The sequence below is a fragment of the Rattus rattus genome, chromosome 4 (genome assembly GCF_011064425.1).
Source record: "Rattus rattus isolate New Zealand chromosome 4, Rrattus_CSIRO_v1, whole genome shotgun sequence".
NCBI classification, from domain to species: Eukaryota; Metazoa; Chordata; class Mammalia; order Rodentia; family Muridae; genus Rattus; species Rattus rattus.
The window spans coordinates 154,623,914-154,642,040 of NC_046157.1; the positions used below are offsets into that span (position 1 = coordinate 154,623,914).

At 40.8% G+C, this 18,127-nt stretch overlaps 1 pseudogene; it reads right to left on the reverse strand.

The window, feature by feature from the left end:
* Positions 1-1,081: 1,081 nt before the first annotated feature.
* Positions 1,082-2,136, reverse strand: LOC116898242 (annotated as a pseudogene).
* Positions 2,137-18,127: the final 15,991 nt, after the last annotated feature.

The following is an 18,127-nucleotide window of genomic DNA, read 5'->3' on the forward strand; positions in this document are numbered from 1 at the left end:
TATCAAACTTTATACATGATCTCTGAGTGTCTCTACATGTAATACGTCTGCTCTGCTAAAGCTCTAACCCACTATCCCATCTCAGCCCTTAATTGACAAATGATCTAAGGGGAAAAGCATCAGAAAATGCCCATGTTCCCAAGATATGGTTCTCTCTCTGAGATTCTACCCCCTCAACCCCAGTGGAAGGAAAAGTCTAATAAAATCTCTTCTGTTATAGACAAGATGTGCATTGCCTGGATTGCTTTCTTGGGATTAATCAAAATAACACATATCAAATGCTTAACAGAGCAAAATACATAGAGTATTAAATTAAGTATATGAAATCAAATTAACTATATGATTTATCATCCCAAACAAGACATTATTTAGAGTCAATGGAGTCACTATTAATAAGCATATTAGATGACATACATTAAAATCTTTGCAGGCAAGCTGAAACATAAGCTCAAATAAGCAGTGTGTAAATACTGACACTGTGATATCCTTAGAAAGTACATTACCAGGTCATGTTTTTAAAAATTATGAAGTTGAGGGAGGTTTGCTGGAGTCAAGTGATTTATCTGAATTGTCTGTAAGACAGACAGTCACATTCATCTTTGGGGATGATGCAAAACTATGCTGGTACTCAAGGACAATGGTCTAGTGGAGACAGCAGGCTCGCCTACCACCACTCAGATTCTTTGGAAGGTCATATGGTAGGCCTTTCCCAGCTCTGCATGCTAAGGTTAAAGAGTTCAACAAGTGACCAGAAATCACAACTTCCTCTCTTGTTCTGGACAACTTAACAAGCTTCTTCCTTTTGGAATCCCCCAAATTCATATGCTAAAACTTAATCCCAAGTAAAATATCGTACTTAGGTAGGGCTCTTTTTTTTGGGGGCAGAAGGGTGGTGTGTGAACTTTATTGATGGTATTCAAGAGAGAAGGGTCCCTCCTGTTATTATGGGGGGTCTGGGATGGAATTGAGAGGGAGATGCTCAGTGTTGGGGGCTGAGTTGGGATGGGGACTCCTCAGCAACTGAGGGCCTCTCTCTTGCTCTCAGATCCTTGCTGGGCTGGGCTGGGTGGTCAAGGGTTTCTTACTCCTTGGAGGCCATGTAGGCCATTAGGTCCACCACCCTGTTGCTGTAGCTGTATTCATTGTCATACCAGGAAATGAGCTTTACAAAGTTGTCATTGAGAGCAATGCCAGCCCCAGCATCAAAGGTGGAAGAGTGGGAGTTGCTGTTGAAGTCACAGGAGACAACCTGGTCCTCAGTGTAGCCCAGGATGCCCTTTAGTGGCCTTTGAATACCTGCTTCACCACCTTCCTGATGTCATATTTGGCAGGTTTCTCCAGGTGGCATGTCAGATCCACAATGGATACATTGGGGGTAGGAACATGGAAGGCCATGCCAGTAAGCTTCCCGTTCAGCTCTGGGATGACTTTGCCCACAGCCTTGGCAGCACCAGTGGATGCAGGGATGATGTTCTGGGCTGCCCCATGACCATAACACCACAGCTTTCCAGAGGGGCCATCTGCAGTCTTCTGAGTGGCAGTGATGGCATGGACTGTGGTCATGAGCCCTTCCACGATGCCAAAGTTGTCATGGATGACCTTGGCCAGGGAGGCTAAGCAGTTGGTGGTGCAGAATACATTGCTGACAATCTTGAGGGAGTTGTCATATTTCTCATGGTTCACACCCATCACAAACATGGGGGCATTGGCCAAAGGGGCAAAGTTGATGACATTTTTAGCCCCACCCTTCAAGTGGGTCACAGCCTTCTCCATGGTAGTGAAGAGGTCAGTAAACTCCACAACATACTCAACACCAGCGTCACCCCATTTGATGTTAGCGTGATCTCGTTCCTAGAAAATGGTGATGGGCTTCCCATTGATGACAAGCTTTCTATTCTCAGCCTTGACTGTGCCATTGAATTTGCCATGGGTAGAGTCATACTGGAACATGTAGACCATGTAGTTGAGGTTAATGAAGGGGTCGTTGATGGCGACAATGTCCACTTGGCCAAATGCAGAGAAGGCAGCCCTGGTAACCAGGCGCCCAATACGGCCAAATCCGTTCACACCAACCTTCACCATCTTCTCTAAGAGACGAGGCTGACACTGCACGAGAAGATGTGGCTGTCTCTGGATCAGGGAGGAGCAGAGAGCCATAGGTGGGGCTCTTAGAAGATGATTAAATCATGTTTCTTCCTCATGTAGCCCTCTAAATTTATATGCTAAAGCTTAATCCCAAGTGAAGTAGCATATGTAGGTGGAGCTCTCAGAATGTGATTAAATCATGATAGTAGAGTTCTGATGAATGGAATTAGTGACCCTATAAGGGGACTCTCTCATCCTTTTTCCCATGAGAGGACACATCAAAAAACAGTGATCGGGGTTGGGGATTTAGGTTCAGTGGTAGCTGCCCAGCAAGCGAAGCCCCTGGGTTCGGTCCCCCAGCTCCAAAAAAAAAAAAAAAGAAAAAAACAGTGATGTATGAAGGGAAAGCAGAAGAAGATAGAAATACCTATCTTCAAGAATCTTTTTTTTTTCCTATCTTGACCTCCCAGAAATTAAATTGCTATTTGCAAGCTTAATTCCCTATGGTATCATGCAACAGCAGCCTGAAAAGATTAAGCTATTTGCTATATTTCACCCTGTTAAATATAAATATGAGTAACACTTAAACTTTTATTCATGAATTGAAATCCCAATATTTCCAGGAGCACAAAAAATTCAAGAGCATTGTTACAAAATTCATTACATATTACAGGCAAATATTTGAGGAACAATTTACTGCTACTTAGCACTTCGAACACAAATTCTCATGTTTACACCTAACTGCAATTATATCTTTCCTTGCTGACACCAATATCCCCTGGGTGGGCCTCCAAAATTGATGAGCTTGGGTGGCCAGCTGTGCGAAAATAGCCAGGGTTGGAAAGAAAGACAAACGCAAGCTTAGGTCTCACATGCTGCCTTCATTTCCTGGATACTCAATATACTTGGAGTTCATCTCCCTGATGAGCATAAACACATTTTTTCCCACTATATTCAAAGAGGACAACACAAACTAACAACAAGGGAGAAAATCTCTTGTTTTTCCAAATTAAGGGCGAGGTTTATGCTGCTCCTGGCTGCCCTGCCAGTTCACTGTCATTGTACAACGTGGGCCTTTATGTAAGAATGTCTTGCATGAAGTCGAGTGTAGAGAAAGTTGGATGAGTCCAGTGAGTGTTCTTTTCCCATCCTTCAGGCTGACTTAGAAAGTCTCTGTCTCCCAGAAATGCTAAAATCTCAGCCCAACTAGCTCATCTCATTTTTCCTAAGCATTCAGCACCACCTCTAATTTCCAGAATAGTCCATAGAGCCAGCATGAAAATGTCCCATTCTTGTCACCATGTTCTTGTAGCTGAGAGTGTAAGGCATAAGCTCTATGAGGGGAAAAGGAGCCTGTGTTCCCTGCCAGGCAAGACATGCTAAGGGAAAGAAGGAAGACAAAAATGAGTTAAACTAGCAACCCAGGTAGGAACCAAGTCCAACTGGAGTACAACGTCTGGTACACAAAACACTTTATCCCACGATGCTGAAATGGTCCCATCACTAAGCTTACATTAGCAGCTAGACTTTCCAAAACAGAATGAAATGATGACTCGGGGGGTAGCCAGCAGAATGTCCCTGTGCTTCTTCAAGATTAGCCGAATAAGTACAAAGCTTCCTGGAAAAGTGCAGAAGTGAAAGGTGAAAACACAAGAGGTCGTGTGAACATCTGGAAGCCAATAGACCAGGACATGAATCATCTCCTCTGTAATGTGCCGCATATGAACTCATTTTGCATAATAAGATCTCTGTGTACCGCCCCGGTTTACATAGAGCATACACAAATGTGCTTGCGGATTGCTCTGTAATTGAGAAACGCAGTGTGATTTGCCGTTTGATCATGCACGACGGTCTATCTGAGCCATGAAGGCACCGAGGTGACTGTGCCAACAAACTTGGTTTAGAGCAGTTACTTAGAATGGCCTTGGAACTAAACACTTTTTAACTTGCAAATCCCTGGCTCTTCTCTAAAATGGCACCTGGCTTCATGAAGTAGGGGCTATGTCAAAAGTACCTTACACCAAAGAACCCTTGGCCCTACGTGCCTGTGTTCCTCAGGGCTTAGCAGGGAAGTCTGATCCAGACATTTCCACAGTAGCCTGCTCCCTCACTCTTAGCCATGCCCTTGAGTATCTCACTGTTGCTTTTGGCTGTAGCCTTAAGAAAGGAGGGCACAGGCCTCCTCTCTCCCAGTGCAGCAATCTCTCAGTACCTGCTCGGGCAGATTTTACTTCCCCTACCTCTCAGCCATGCTGAAGAGCCCTTAAGGCTTTTACCATGTCTGCCAGTCCACAGCCTTTCAACATCGCCCCTGAGAATGCCGTCTCACATTCATACACAGTGAAATCTACATTGATGACTTAGTTATCTCTCCTACTGCTCAAGATTTTACACCGAGACACAAGCATGCTATTCACACTCATCTCATGCTTCTGGATTTCCCAGCAAGCTTTGCTAAAATAATGTTACAGAAACAATCCTTTTATTTTCTTCTTACAGTTTTGAGTTTCTCACGATATCACAAAGTGGTGTTTTTTTGTTTTTTTGTTTTTTTGTTTTTTTGTTTTTTTCTCAATTCAAAAAGATTTCTTGCAAGGTTTCTAAGGATTTCCATCCCGTTCGGGTTTTCAGGTATCCATAGTGTTGACCCTAACACCCCTCTATCCCCTAATGTAGTTTAAATGAGATGAGATTTGGGGCCACAGACCTTGTGTTGCTTTCTCACAAGCAATGCTAATTGAAAGGGTGAGACCCTGTGCACATATTCTCTGAAGTCCATTGGAAATGAATCTGCCTTTGCAATTCAACGTCCTGGCTGGGATAAAATGGTTAAAGGAAAGCAGTCATTTCCCTATCTGTGCCACAGAAGCTATTTTCAATCTGTGGGTCACGATCCCTTTGGGAGTTGCATATCAGCCATTCTGCATATTAGATATTTACATTATGATTCATAACAGTAGCAAAAGTACAGTTATAAAGCAGCAATAAAATGACATGGTTGGGGGTCACCACAACATGAGGAACTGTATTAAAGGGTCACAGCATCAGGAAGACTGAGAAACACTACATATGGTCAGATTTAAGGTAACACTTAAGCAGCTTCGACCAGCTCTCTTTCTAAACCCTCGCATACTATTATTAGCCTGAGTTGACTCAGCCTTTTTGAGAAATAGTACAGAAGACCCTCAAAAGGACAAAAGCAGAGCTGCTGGGACATCTGACAATCCCACCAAGTACACATGCTGAGGAAATGAGAGAGACACTGGAAGCACTGTTCACAGTAGCCGAAGTGTTTCACTGATAAACGAATGTACTAAAACAAGTGGTGTGTATACACACACACATGTACGCAGACACACAGACACATGCGTGCACACACACACACCCACACACACACACACCCACACATACACACACGTTTGTTTATGATTTCTAAGCATCCCATAATTTTTGATAGGCAGACAGCCCACAAATCATAAACCTCTATCAACTAGTCCTTTATGGGAAAATGTCAGCGGATTCCTTGAGTAAGATTCAGTGCGACATTTGAGAAGTTGCCAGTTAAGCTTACAGAAAGAAGAGGAAGTTCCAAATTAATGTGTTACATATTGGTCTGTGGTCTAAAACATGAGTGTATTTATAGATATGTTCTATACCTATGTACATTTTACTCCATACCCTGGAAAAGTAACCCATTATCTGAATATTTAGAGTAACCTTTTCTATTTAAAGTGTTCTCTTAATGTAGACAAAAGCATGCATTTATAGACAAGCATGTATTTTAAAAAGAAATACTCAGTCCCCAAATTAAATTATCTAACCTTCATAAAGTTGCTTCATCTCCCTAGGCTTCTACTCTTGTCTCTGTTCATCGAAGTTGATAACAGTGCCTACCTCCCAAGCTTGTGGAGACAATAAGTGTAAAACTGTGTCCATGGGTATACATGGGTTCTTCTGACAGAACACAGCTTAAGCAGAAAACACTTGCAAAGCCAACCGACAAGGAAACAAAGTCTGTCCATCTAGTGAGCCACTATCAAAGTGGAATTTGATGTTTATTTTAGCGACTGGGCTGGCTGAGTCTACATAGGCCTTTCGCAGAAATGGAAGCTCCCTTTGGTAAAACTGTGTTTAGCCATTATGCTTGGACATGTGTAGCCAAGGTTTCACAGGATGAATGTAAAATATTTGGCTCATTCGCCTCAAGTGGTTATAACAAAGATTCTAAAATCATAATTCATCTGTCTTACAAAATAACCTCCAGCTGCATATAGTCGTTTCTGCTTCCATTTCCTTAAAAAACCAAAGCAAAAAACAGAATCTCCCTAAAAAAGCAGTTCTTGTCAGCCAAGAACGTCCCATGTGGGCATCATTAAAGAGGAAGGTATGAGACATGAGATGTCAGCCCAACATTCTCGAGTTGTTCTCTGTCATATATTTAGAGTGATAAACATTGTTTTGTCTATTCTGAGGCTTGATTTCTCTCCTGGTAAGTATGATATTCCATTAAACCAGTCTGTGTTCGTGGTTTCTCTTTGTCTCTTTGTAACTCCCTTCGGTCATTAAGTTGCCCAGCAGCCCTTCCAGATAGGAATGCAAAGGAGATTTGAAAATAGCCTAAAACCAGACCAAATTCCTATGGACTAAAAAACCTAGGAATGCATAAATTATATAAATTGTGTGTTCCTGTTACACACAGTTAAAATTATTGTTGGTGCCAGCTGTCTTTCTGTCAAAGAGTATGCTTTCATCTCCACTGAGCTAGCTCTGTCATTATTTGACATTGTCCTGTAACCCTTTCCATGTCCATTTGCTAAGAGGCGCTATTCAGAATACCTTGAGGGGAAAAAATGGCAGTCAAGTTGGTTCCTCTGAATTATTAGTTAATACTTCCATAGGCATCGTTGTGTGATATGCCATCCATTTTAAATCTGCAGTTATAGTAAGAGAGATTACGACCTAAACGAAAACATGTCTAAACAGAATTATAAGGTTGCAAAAGGAGCCTGATGCGTATGATACAGGCAGAAGCTGATTTTGTGGAAAACCAAAATATCCAGTTGATTTAATTAAAGAAAAGAGAAACATAGTTATTCCAGATGTCTGGCATCCTAGAGACCAAACACTGCGATGATTGATTGGCTCTTTGACGTGCTTCACCAGATGTTTTAGCCTCTTGGAGACAGTCTAAAAGGAAGGGATTGGGTTGGGATAGGTTTCAAATTCCTTCCTTCCTCCCTGGGTAGTCGTTGGGAATCTTTCTTATTTCTGATTTAGTCTCCCTTTCCCAGCTAATCTCTGCACCCGTCAGTAACGTTCCTCATATTTCCTTTCAGATGGACTCTTAAAGCGTTTCAATCAAGTAAGAAGTGGAAAACCAAACAGGAATGTAGAAACAATGTGTTTCCTGTATCCTTGAACATGTGTCTTCATGCTGCCTGGTTTCTATCTTTTCTTCTATGAAACCCAAAGGGATTCTTGTATCCCAGAAGCAGGATAAGAGGACGCACTCTACCTGTGTGTACTAAACCCAAAAGGATCTGCTAAAATCATAGAGCCAAGAGAAATATTCTCCTAAGGCAGTATTACTCTGATTGCCCTGCAGTGGGAACATCCCTGCTTGCCTTGCCTGTAATCAGCTTAACCCGTATTAAGTCGCTAATGAGTTGATGGTGAGATAAGCCCTTTCTCAAAGGAAATAAATTAGAGGATGGCAATTATAAAACCAAAGGGAAGTGAATTTAACCACTTGGCAGAATGGCTCCTGGGGGTCTGTAAGTTGGACAGAGTTTTGAATGCTCTAAGCCAGGCTCTGACCTAGGTAGAAGGCAGAAGGGATTCCCTTTGGCCTGAGTTTCCTGCTCTAGAAAACTGTGTGATAACCATATTTTTCTTTTGGGTCTAGATGGGACTTTGCAGACATTATCTGACAACTGGCTTAAGAGGCTTTTAAGAGGCTGCAGGGATGACACATGAATCTACCTACAAGTGTGGACAATAACCCAGACACTGAAACTCCTAGCCTCACTTGGTGCCATGGTTGCCTCTGAAAATATGATAAGATAAACATACAGACTATGAATGCTGAATTTCTCCCACTGAATATGGAAAGATTCTCTATAAAATACAGAGTCAAGAGAGTCACTCATTGGATCAGTCCATCATCACCTTAAACTTTAAAGAGGGGAGGAGACGGAGCAAGACCACTTGGGGAACGAAAATTATGTTGCAATCTCATGTATTTGAAGACAGGCCTTATAGTGCCAACTCAGGAATTACTACTCAAAAAATGAAACTACTCCTGCCTCAGTGGGTCTCAAGTCTAATCCTCAAGTCTAATGTTGGGGCACAAATGAGTACCCTGAAACATCCACACATAAAGGTGTGACTTCCCGGGAGGGGGCTTCCTTGTGATGTATAGGAATAGGAACTGCTGGGAAGACCTTGGGTAGTAGAGTCAGGCCTTCAAAAGGACTATGGGACTCCATTTGTCTATTGTGTGCGTTTGTCTGGAGAAAGAACCATTTTGCTCCAAACACACACATGCCATCATTATCTGGGCCATGAGATGATGCACCCAAGGGCATAGCTCACCAAACCAATCCTGAACTACACCCTCTGGGCTTTGAAGCTCTAACACATAGAGCTGAGAGGACCCTTCTGTAACCATAATTAATCAGGTATGTTATTGTACTCATGTATACCATCCATTTAGACTTATCTGCTTTCTCTATATTCTTATTCAACCATTGAACTCAGGTTCTTATGACATGTACTTGTTTACAGGGATAGGGGAGAGTATGCATGTGTGTGGTTGTTAGTTCCTTCTAGGGAATCTCCTGCCTCCACCTCCATTTTCCCAAAGGAACATTGAGACCATAGACCCTTGTACTACAAAGCCAGATTTACATGGGGTCTGAAGATTTGAACTCCTGACCTCAGCTTTGTGAAAGCTCAGACAAGTTGTACAGTTTGGATGCAATTATTCTCCTCTAAGAATCACACTGAGAGTTGGCCCTCGGATTTGATCCCTAGTATCAGGGGTACACAAACTCATGAGAGGGGTAAATGTCTTTTTGGAATCCATGACTTGTAGGTCTCTCAGGACTGGAACAGAAGGTGGGGACAGAAGCACACATCCCCCACCCTGTTCTTCCAATTTTTTTTTACACACTCTCTTATCTTTATTCTTCTCCTTCATGAGATAAAGTTGAATAACCCTGCACAACAGCTGTTGCCGGCTGCTACAGTTACAACCTCCAGAACGGAGCAGAACACAACTGCTGTTGTGTATCTCTCAGTCTCGGGTCTTCTTTCAATGACACCAAGAAACAGACTAAGGCAGAGTTAGACAAGGTAGATATATTCATTTCACCATAATCGGCTTTAAAAAGGCGGCAAAATATGGAGACCTTTAATAGTTTTTTTAAAATTTTAAGTTAGGTATTTAAATTTAGAAATCTCATCAGAATGCAAAGTTTGAAAATGATACCTAATTTGACATGAATAAAACATCACCTCGGAGAGTTTAAATCAAGATTTGAGCTTTATGAGCCCTTGTTGGCTTTATACTGCTAAACTTGCCTGTCTTTAAACACACCCCAAAATGTACTTATAAGATGAAAGAATATTAGCCATGGTAAATAAGTTCCTATGTGGGGCAATGCAGCTTAGAAAAGCAAGCAAGACTGGCAAATGCTGGTTTTGCTCTTAAATTGTATTTATCTGTATTTATGGTACTGTATTAATTGTATTGTATCTTAAAGTCCCAAAGAACCATTCTACTTCATCCCTGATTTTATGTTCTTACAACACTAAGAGCATTTATTTCTGGGGTCAGTAATTCAAAGGGTGTGCTGAGAAATCTTTTATCAATTAGGTATGAAGGATCATATTCCCCTTATGATTTGTGTGAGCCCTGAGCAAAAGCCACTTTCTTCCAAGCGCTATAGTTCATCAAGACATCCCGCCTCCCGCTAAGTCATGCTCAATGCTAGCTCCACTTCCTAAGACAAAGTGCTTCTCTAAGTGGGATGCAGGAAAACAACACGGTTCTAACGTGCAGGAGATTCTACTGGGGGAAATAAATCCTCTGATCTGTTGCTGTGTTAAGATTAAAGACCATCACGACTCTGGGAAAATATACACAGTGTCTGGTTGGAATGCCTCACTGCTGCAAAGGATAAAATATAACTCCAAGTAAATATGCTCCAAGTCGTTTGAATGTATGGGATTTTCACTTCCCTACAGAAAGCCTTTCAGCTTCGAGCCAACTGTCATGCAGAGTGCACAGAGAGAAGAACCATCTACAACTCCACCCAAATAAAAATATTTTCCAATATGCAGAGGCACAACGTCCTTTTTCCCACGTCCCATTTACCAAACTTTTTCAAAATGCAACACGCTTCTGAAGCTAGCAATCCTTCTTCACCCTGCTAATTGGCGCCTGTAATAACAAGCTGCCTTTTATTTACAGAGACGATGCTATCAGCTCCCCATTTTCCAGCTTGCCTGGGTATGGACACCTCATGGACAACTCTAACACAAACAGGACACATTCGTTCACCTTCTTACAGACCATTTTCCTTGTCCTCAGCCTTGTGACCATGGGCAAACACCTGTAGGTGGTTGGAAATGAGAGCCCAAGAGCTGGCCATGGCTCCAGAGTCACATGGTCAGCTGTAACCTTCTAAAAACCAAGCTAAGGTCAACGTTCCTAGGTCATCATAGGCTGCTGAGATAAAAAACCCATTTTCTAGAACATGTCCTTTCTATTTCCATCATCAGTACAGTATATGACTTTACCATATATTCCATGATCACTGTTTAGTTTATTTTAAAAAGAGATTATATGCCCAGAGAATGAGACTTGCCTTTAAACCTTCATAGACGTTGAACATCACTTATTCACTTCTTTGCATAAGTTGGGCTCCAGAACACTGAGGCATCTATGACAGGAAAACCAGGTAAGGAAGCTATGGTCTTGCTCTGCAGTGAGTTCCTGGGTAATTACCATCAAGACATATGTAAGTGCATACAATCACTTTCCCATATGCTAGAATCTAACAACTAAATGTAATGCTAACTGCATTTGGATTCTGCTTAAAAATAGAAGTATGACACCTAAAAATAAAAGAACAATAAGACTATTTTGAATAACATGGCATCATGAGTCTACACTCTCTCTATCAGATGTGTCCATGATATTTGCATATTCAAGATTTTTGCATAAACTAAATGTTTTTAATGTTCTTAGTTGTTAACTGATCGTTACAAGATAGAAAACTAAATGAACGAACAAACAAAACCCCTCTACTAAGGACCAATGAGGTGGTTTAATAGGTAAAGGTGCTTACCTAGAAGGTGACAATCAAGAGTTGGATTCCTAGGACCCCAAAAGTTTGAAAGAAAGAGTCAACTCTCACATGCTGTCCTCTGACTTCCTCGTGCATACCCAGGTACACATGTGTCCACACACAGGCAAACAAATAAATGTAATATAAAAACATAGACCTTTACTGATACACGAGCAGCTATGTAGACTTTTCTGTGTCCTTCAAACCATATGCATTCTGATCTGACGATCCTCCTACATGTGCTCCTTGAAATTTTGTTCTTTGGTGGGGTAAGAACTATGAATTGGGGAATGGGGGTATATTTAATACAAGGGAAGTTGACCATTAAGCAAGATGTAAACATGGCAAAATATAAGATTCTATACAATAAAAACATACTTGCAAGAAGAATACTTTGAACCTTGGGTTGGGATAAGTGAGACATCTCCAGGAACATCAAAATGGAATCATATTTTTAAAGTCTCCAGTTTCAATAAAAACTACAAAATGTGCTCCAGGGAATGCGTAGATTTTGTGGCGTTACTCTTTAAAAAAAAAAAAGTATTGTGATGAGAAAATAAGTAACAGGAAATAAAAAAGTTTTAAAGCGACAAAGCTCACAAGACCTGGAAGAAATACCCTTGAGTTCTTAGAGAAATGACTAACTCCTGTTGCTAAGACTTGTCTTGTTTTGGTTAGCAGGATGTTGTTGTGTTACCGTTTCACTCAGAAAGAACATATGCTCCCGTCTCATGTTCAGTGAAACTTTTCTCTAGCCCTGATAAACCATCAAGGTTCTCTGTGATTCCACAACTTCTTTAACATTTAGCTCATTGGTTTCCGAGTGATTGACAGGTATTGAAAAACCTTCCCCTCAGCCGTGACATACTCAGTACTAGAGGTGTTGGTAACTAACAGCAAACAACCCAGGAGCAATTCCATTGCTGACACACAGGAAGGGACCCCAACTGTAAAATGACTCTTCACTTTACCACACACTAAGACATTTCTACTCATCTTAGCCTACAGGAAATTATCAAGAGAAATAGCATATATAGTTCATATTAAAAGCCTTTTATGTGACCTGAAACACTATGTACATAAAAACTTAAATCACAGACTAATATAATGTTTCTAAGAAACTAACAGTGGTGTCTGGGTTACATTTTACTCACATTTTTGCAACTAACGTATTGAATGCACTATTTGTAAATTATTAAAACTTCTATAATAAACTCAAGCAGAAATCAACTATTTTGGAAGCTGATTTTTTTTAAGCCTGACACGATAAAAAACAATCTATTAAAATTTTGAAGATAAGCACAGTACAAGTTTGAACAAGGGACAAGTAAAAAATAATAAAGAAGGTTAACATATTTCTGATGCTAAAACTGACCTAGTTAAAAATCTCTCATATTTTGAGAGCAGATCTCATTTGATTTTCTTCTGAGACAAAACACAATTTATTAAATAGGATTACAGTGATTAAAGTAATTCTAGTATTCACACCAAGTGTTTTGTAAATGACCAGAACAACTCATTATCTTGTAATATTTTGCAAACATGCAAACAAACAAAAAAGTCATTATTTGGTTATGCTGAGTAGTGGCAAATTTGAAGATTTCCTTTTGCTTGCCAATTCAGGTCAAATCAAATCATTAGGGATTCTCAGCCATGACTTAGAGATCTTTAACCTCCTGGGGGTAAAAGTCATGGCTGATAAATATTCATGAAATACTGCAGCAAAGCTTCTGTTTGTTATAATTTCTCTGAAGAAGACAATGCCAGGGAATTTACTAGGATCAGATTTCGGATGTGATCTGTGGAGTTCAGAGGCTCACGCCTCATTTCAATGAAAGCTCTAGGGATATGATCTTTGAAATCGATTTTGTTTTTAATCTCTTGTGGTTTTGTTTTCACTTGGGAGGCTCGATTTGTGTCTCTTTGTGTGCGTGTGCGTGTGCGTGTGCGTGTGCGTGTGCGTGTGTGTGTGTGTGTGTGTGTTTATGTATGATAAGACCAGAAGGGAATATGCAATGGATGTCTATCACTTTCCACCTTATTTCTTTGAGACAGAGTTTCACCACAGAACCCATGGCTCTGCTGACAGGCATCCAGAAAGCCCCAGTAATGTTCCATCAGAATATTCGTCCCCCAACCTGGGTTCTGGGTATACAGGCCAGGCAACCACACCTGGTTTTCACATGAGTGTTGGGGATCCAAATCTAGATCCTCACCCTCACGTACAAATGCTTTAACCCACTGAACCATATACACAGCCCACACGATTTTTGTGTTTCTTCTTGTCTTATCTGAAAAGTTATAGAATAACATATTACAGGACTTAAATGTGAAATAGCGTAGGACAGAAATATCCTGTGATCAAAACTGGTAAACTGTAAAAACTCACTTAATGTATTGCATGTGCACGGGACCACATGAGAATATTATACACATATTTGTAAGGGTGCACACCTACACCCTCACGAAGAAGGACGTTGGTGCCCTCTTTCTTTTCATTCTTCACCTTTTCCCTTGAGACAGGGTCTCTCTAAGAACTGGAAACTCAGGTTTTCTCAGCTAGAAGCAACAAACTCCAGCAATTCGTCTCTTGGAGCTGAAGTTATAGCATTTGACCTTACGATGCCCATTCTAACCTATAGATTCATGGCCCTCAGAACTGTGCCCATCCCAGCCTTCTGCATTCCTACTTGTCGCCATGGGTGATGGACATCTTATCGACATCTTCTCTGCCATTTTTGTCTGAGACACTCACAAGAACAAGCAATACCCATTGCTGACTCTCCAGAACCAAGCCTGAGATGAACATCAATTACAAGTCTGGGTTGAATTGAAGAGATTATATGCTGAAAAATCAAACCCTTAACTTTGAGAAAATACTCACCCCCTAAAAGTGGTCTTCCTTTTATATTTTCTCTCTTGATTAAATTTAATAGACATCTTTGCATTTTTTAATTAGCTGTATTCTCTTTTGTGTGTATGTACAGGATACTATTTTTATTTTGAAGGTAGTCCATTCTGTGACAGTTTCATACATGTACATATGACACTCTTGACCACATTCATGACCCCATTCTCTCTTAACCCAGTTGCCCTTCGCCAAGCTTCATTCCTCACAAGCAAGTCCCTCCTCCCACTCTCATGTTCCTTGCTTTGTTTGGGGTTTTGTTCTTGTTTCTTGACTCACTGAATTTCACTACAGCCATCCATGCATGCATAGGTGTGGATCCTGGAGGACTAGTCAATGGGTAAGCCACTGAAGATAATAACTCTCCCTCCTCCTGTAGCTATGAACTCTCAGTAGCTTTCCAAAGAGGAGCCAGGACTATCCTTTCTTTGTGCTGATGTTTATCCTGAGTCATGAGTGAAAAAGCCATGTCATACCCAGAAGACAGAGCTTCATAACCCCCTCTCCATCCTCCAGTTCTTACATTCTTTCCACATGGTATCATGTTACCTGAGCCTTCACTGGGTTAATATGGAGGTTCTTGTAAGGGTGAGTACCCAATAGTCTTGGCCATCCATCTGTCTCTGTAATAACTGTTGTTCCCTGCAAAAAGAGCTTATCCATCCACTCCAAGAAACTTCTGTGTTGACGACTAAGCATGGCACTAGTCTATGTGTATAAAAATAAGATTTAGAAGGTAATCACATATTGTATCAGTTTAACAGAGGTTCTCTTCTAGGGTCCATGAGCTCTCTTGCCATGGGTTTACAGCACTAGGCATGAGTTTCTTCCTATTGAGTAGGCCTTGAGTTACCATTCCCCAAGACATTAGTACTGCTATTGCCCTGTTAAACACATTGTGCTAGGTCAGACATTATTGAGGTTCATAGGACTTACAGTTGGATAGAACTATGATAACTTTTCTTCCTCAGCTGCTTGCATAACATCTTTCAACACTATGAAAGCTAGTCCTCATACTAGCTAACCATCAGATTGGAGGCTTCCAAGTCAATGCCAGATGGGTAACTCTAAGTTCTATGACTGAACTCTGACATCCTTAGCAACAGGGACTAAACCACATGTTCTTGCAGGCAACCAAGAGCAACAACAATAGCTTGTATTGACATGAGATAGTCTCTTGAATCACCCTGACCAACCACTAGTGTTCCGAGCTTGGTACGAGACTTTTTGACTAGTAATCTATGGCTTCTGGATCTATATACAAGATAGAACATGAAAGTTTGTCCTTCTGGTTATGTCTCTTCACCCAATGTAATAATATCTTCTTATTTCATCAATTTACCTCAAAATTTCATTTTCCTTTATAGCTGACTAGAATCCCATTGTGTATGTGTATGCCATTTTCATTAGCTATTCATCAGTTGATAATTCCATGTCCTAGCTATTATGAATAGAGGCTGTGTCTCTGTAGAATATAGAGTCCTTTGAACATATGTTGAGGAGTGACATAATCGAGTCATATGATTGATTTATTTTTAAGAAGTCTCCACATTGATTTCCATGGTAGTAACACCAATTTTCATTCCCAACAACAGTATATAAATAGTTCCCTTTCCCCAGATCCTTCACAGCATCTGTTATCATTCATCATTGTGATTCTAGCCACTCTGACAGGGAGTATTCAGCATTACATAGGACTTCTATAACACACCCCCTTCTACCACCTACCCTGTGTCTCCAGGAATATTGAAGAAGTGTTAAAAAGAACAATAGATTGGAGAGGATTGTTTTCAAGCAGTATGGTCTAGATATAGCAGTACCACTGCACTCAGTATCCCAAGGTAACTGTGGTCACCTATATAAGATCTGCAGAAGCTCGAGCCAGATCAACATTGTAGCCTTTGTAGGGGAGAAGCACGCAAGACCTCCCACTAGCTGAGAAGCTATTAGCAAGAAATATGATCAGAGTTCTTCAGCAGTGTATTCTCCAGTAAGTTGGTTCATGTTCCAGTTGTTGGAACAACAACAACAGCAACAACAACAACAACACACACACACACACACACACACGGAACACATGGAAAGCATATTAGTCTCAGTGAATTATTTAAAAAAAGACAAGAAAGAGGAAGAGACATGAAGTTAGGAAGAGATCCAAAGAGTGAGAGGATCCAGGAAGCACTGGAGACAGGAGACAGGAGACAAGGGGGCAGATACAACCAACATACATTTTATAGGCGTATGGAAGTCTCAATAACTAAATATTTTACATAATTAAAGGAGCATTTATGACCAAGTCTAAGACAGTCCTACTTTATGGATATAAATATAAGCATTTTCTTAATTCCAAAACATTTAAGATTTTCTAAATCCTTTCCCCTTCCCCTCTCAAGTTCACCAATTCCAATTCCTTATAAAGCACTTGAATATTAATCTCAGCTTTCCTTCATTTCCATAAAAGGTTGCCTGTAGTCCACTAGGTAGATGTCTCCATCCACTCTTCCTCCTTTAACCACACTGTCCCTACGTCACTCTGATGCAATGATGTAGTTGTCACAAGAAATGCTTGAAATCTAACACTAAAGGGCCACTCTGATATAATACATGCATACATAGCACCACTCAGATCTGGGAAAAAATGAGTTCACAGAAGAACTTGGACAAAAACTCAAACTTATGCATAATTTTAAGTGCTGCAGCGTGATATTTCTTACAGGCAGTCTCGTGGTTCAAAACTCTACATCTGGTGCCTGGCTGTGAATTAGAAACAGTAGATATGTCATAACTGAACATTTTGTCCATCAAACTCATACCTTGGTGCATGCATGCATTGACATTCTTCCATTCTGACAGCCTTCTCCTGCTCACTTCCCACTCACGAGAGAGGCTGCTCTTAAGATTGAGGTGATGTTTTCCACTCAGAATTTTATTTTCTCCATGAGAACAAAGAAGAGCTGTGTCTTCCCTGACTCAGTATTTTTTACTAAGTGTGTATTACTATCTACCATATTAGATAGCAATTGAAGTTATAAGGTCATTCTTGGTTGACACCTCTTAATTCCTTGTAATGGAAACAAGTCAAGTGGCTCTCTCTCTCCAGAAATAAGATGGTTTTGACTTGGTGGAATAGGGGTGCCTGCCTGGGCCTGTTTTCAACAGTGATGATTTGTATTACCATATTCCACTGTTGTGTGATCCCAACTCAACCACCAGAAAGCACTGACATTTCTTTTCTATTCATCTAGTACTGCTGTACATCAGAATCACAGGCAGCTCTCCTCAGAGGGAACACTCCCTGATCACAGCTTAGTAGACCTTCACTGAGAGCTGGTAATACCCCCTCTTTAACAAGAATATCGGGTGATTCAATTGCAAATGTGGGAAGAAGTCCACTTTCTGAAATGCCATAAAAATGACAGCCAGCAGGTAGCATACTGGCTGCAAGGAACCTCTTGGTGACAGTCATGGGATTCATCCTGTACTAAGTAGAATGCACTACTATAAATCAAAGCGGGAGGGACAAACCCAGGTGACTTCTATACATTTGTTAATGGGAAGAAACATATCAAACTCTGTCTACTCTCTGAAACTGCTCACTGGTTATACCTAAAGAACACAGGACGTGCTCATCAGTGTGGCCATGTTCTCTGGGTATCTTTTCATGGTAACATTTAGAAGGATGAGACTCAAGAAAACTGAGTCTTCTGTCTATAGACAGGTTGAAAAATTTGAGAATTCAAACTCCAAGAAAATTCTGATATGCCATCTTCCCCACATG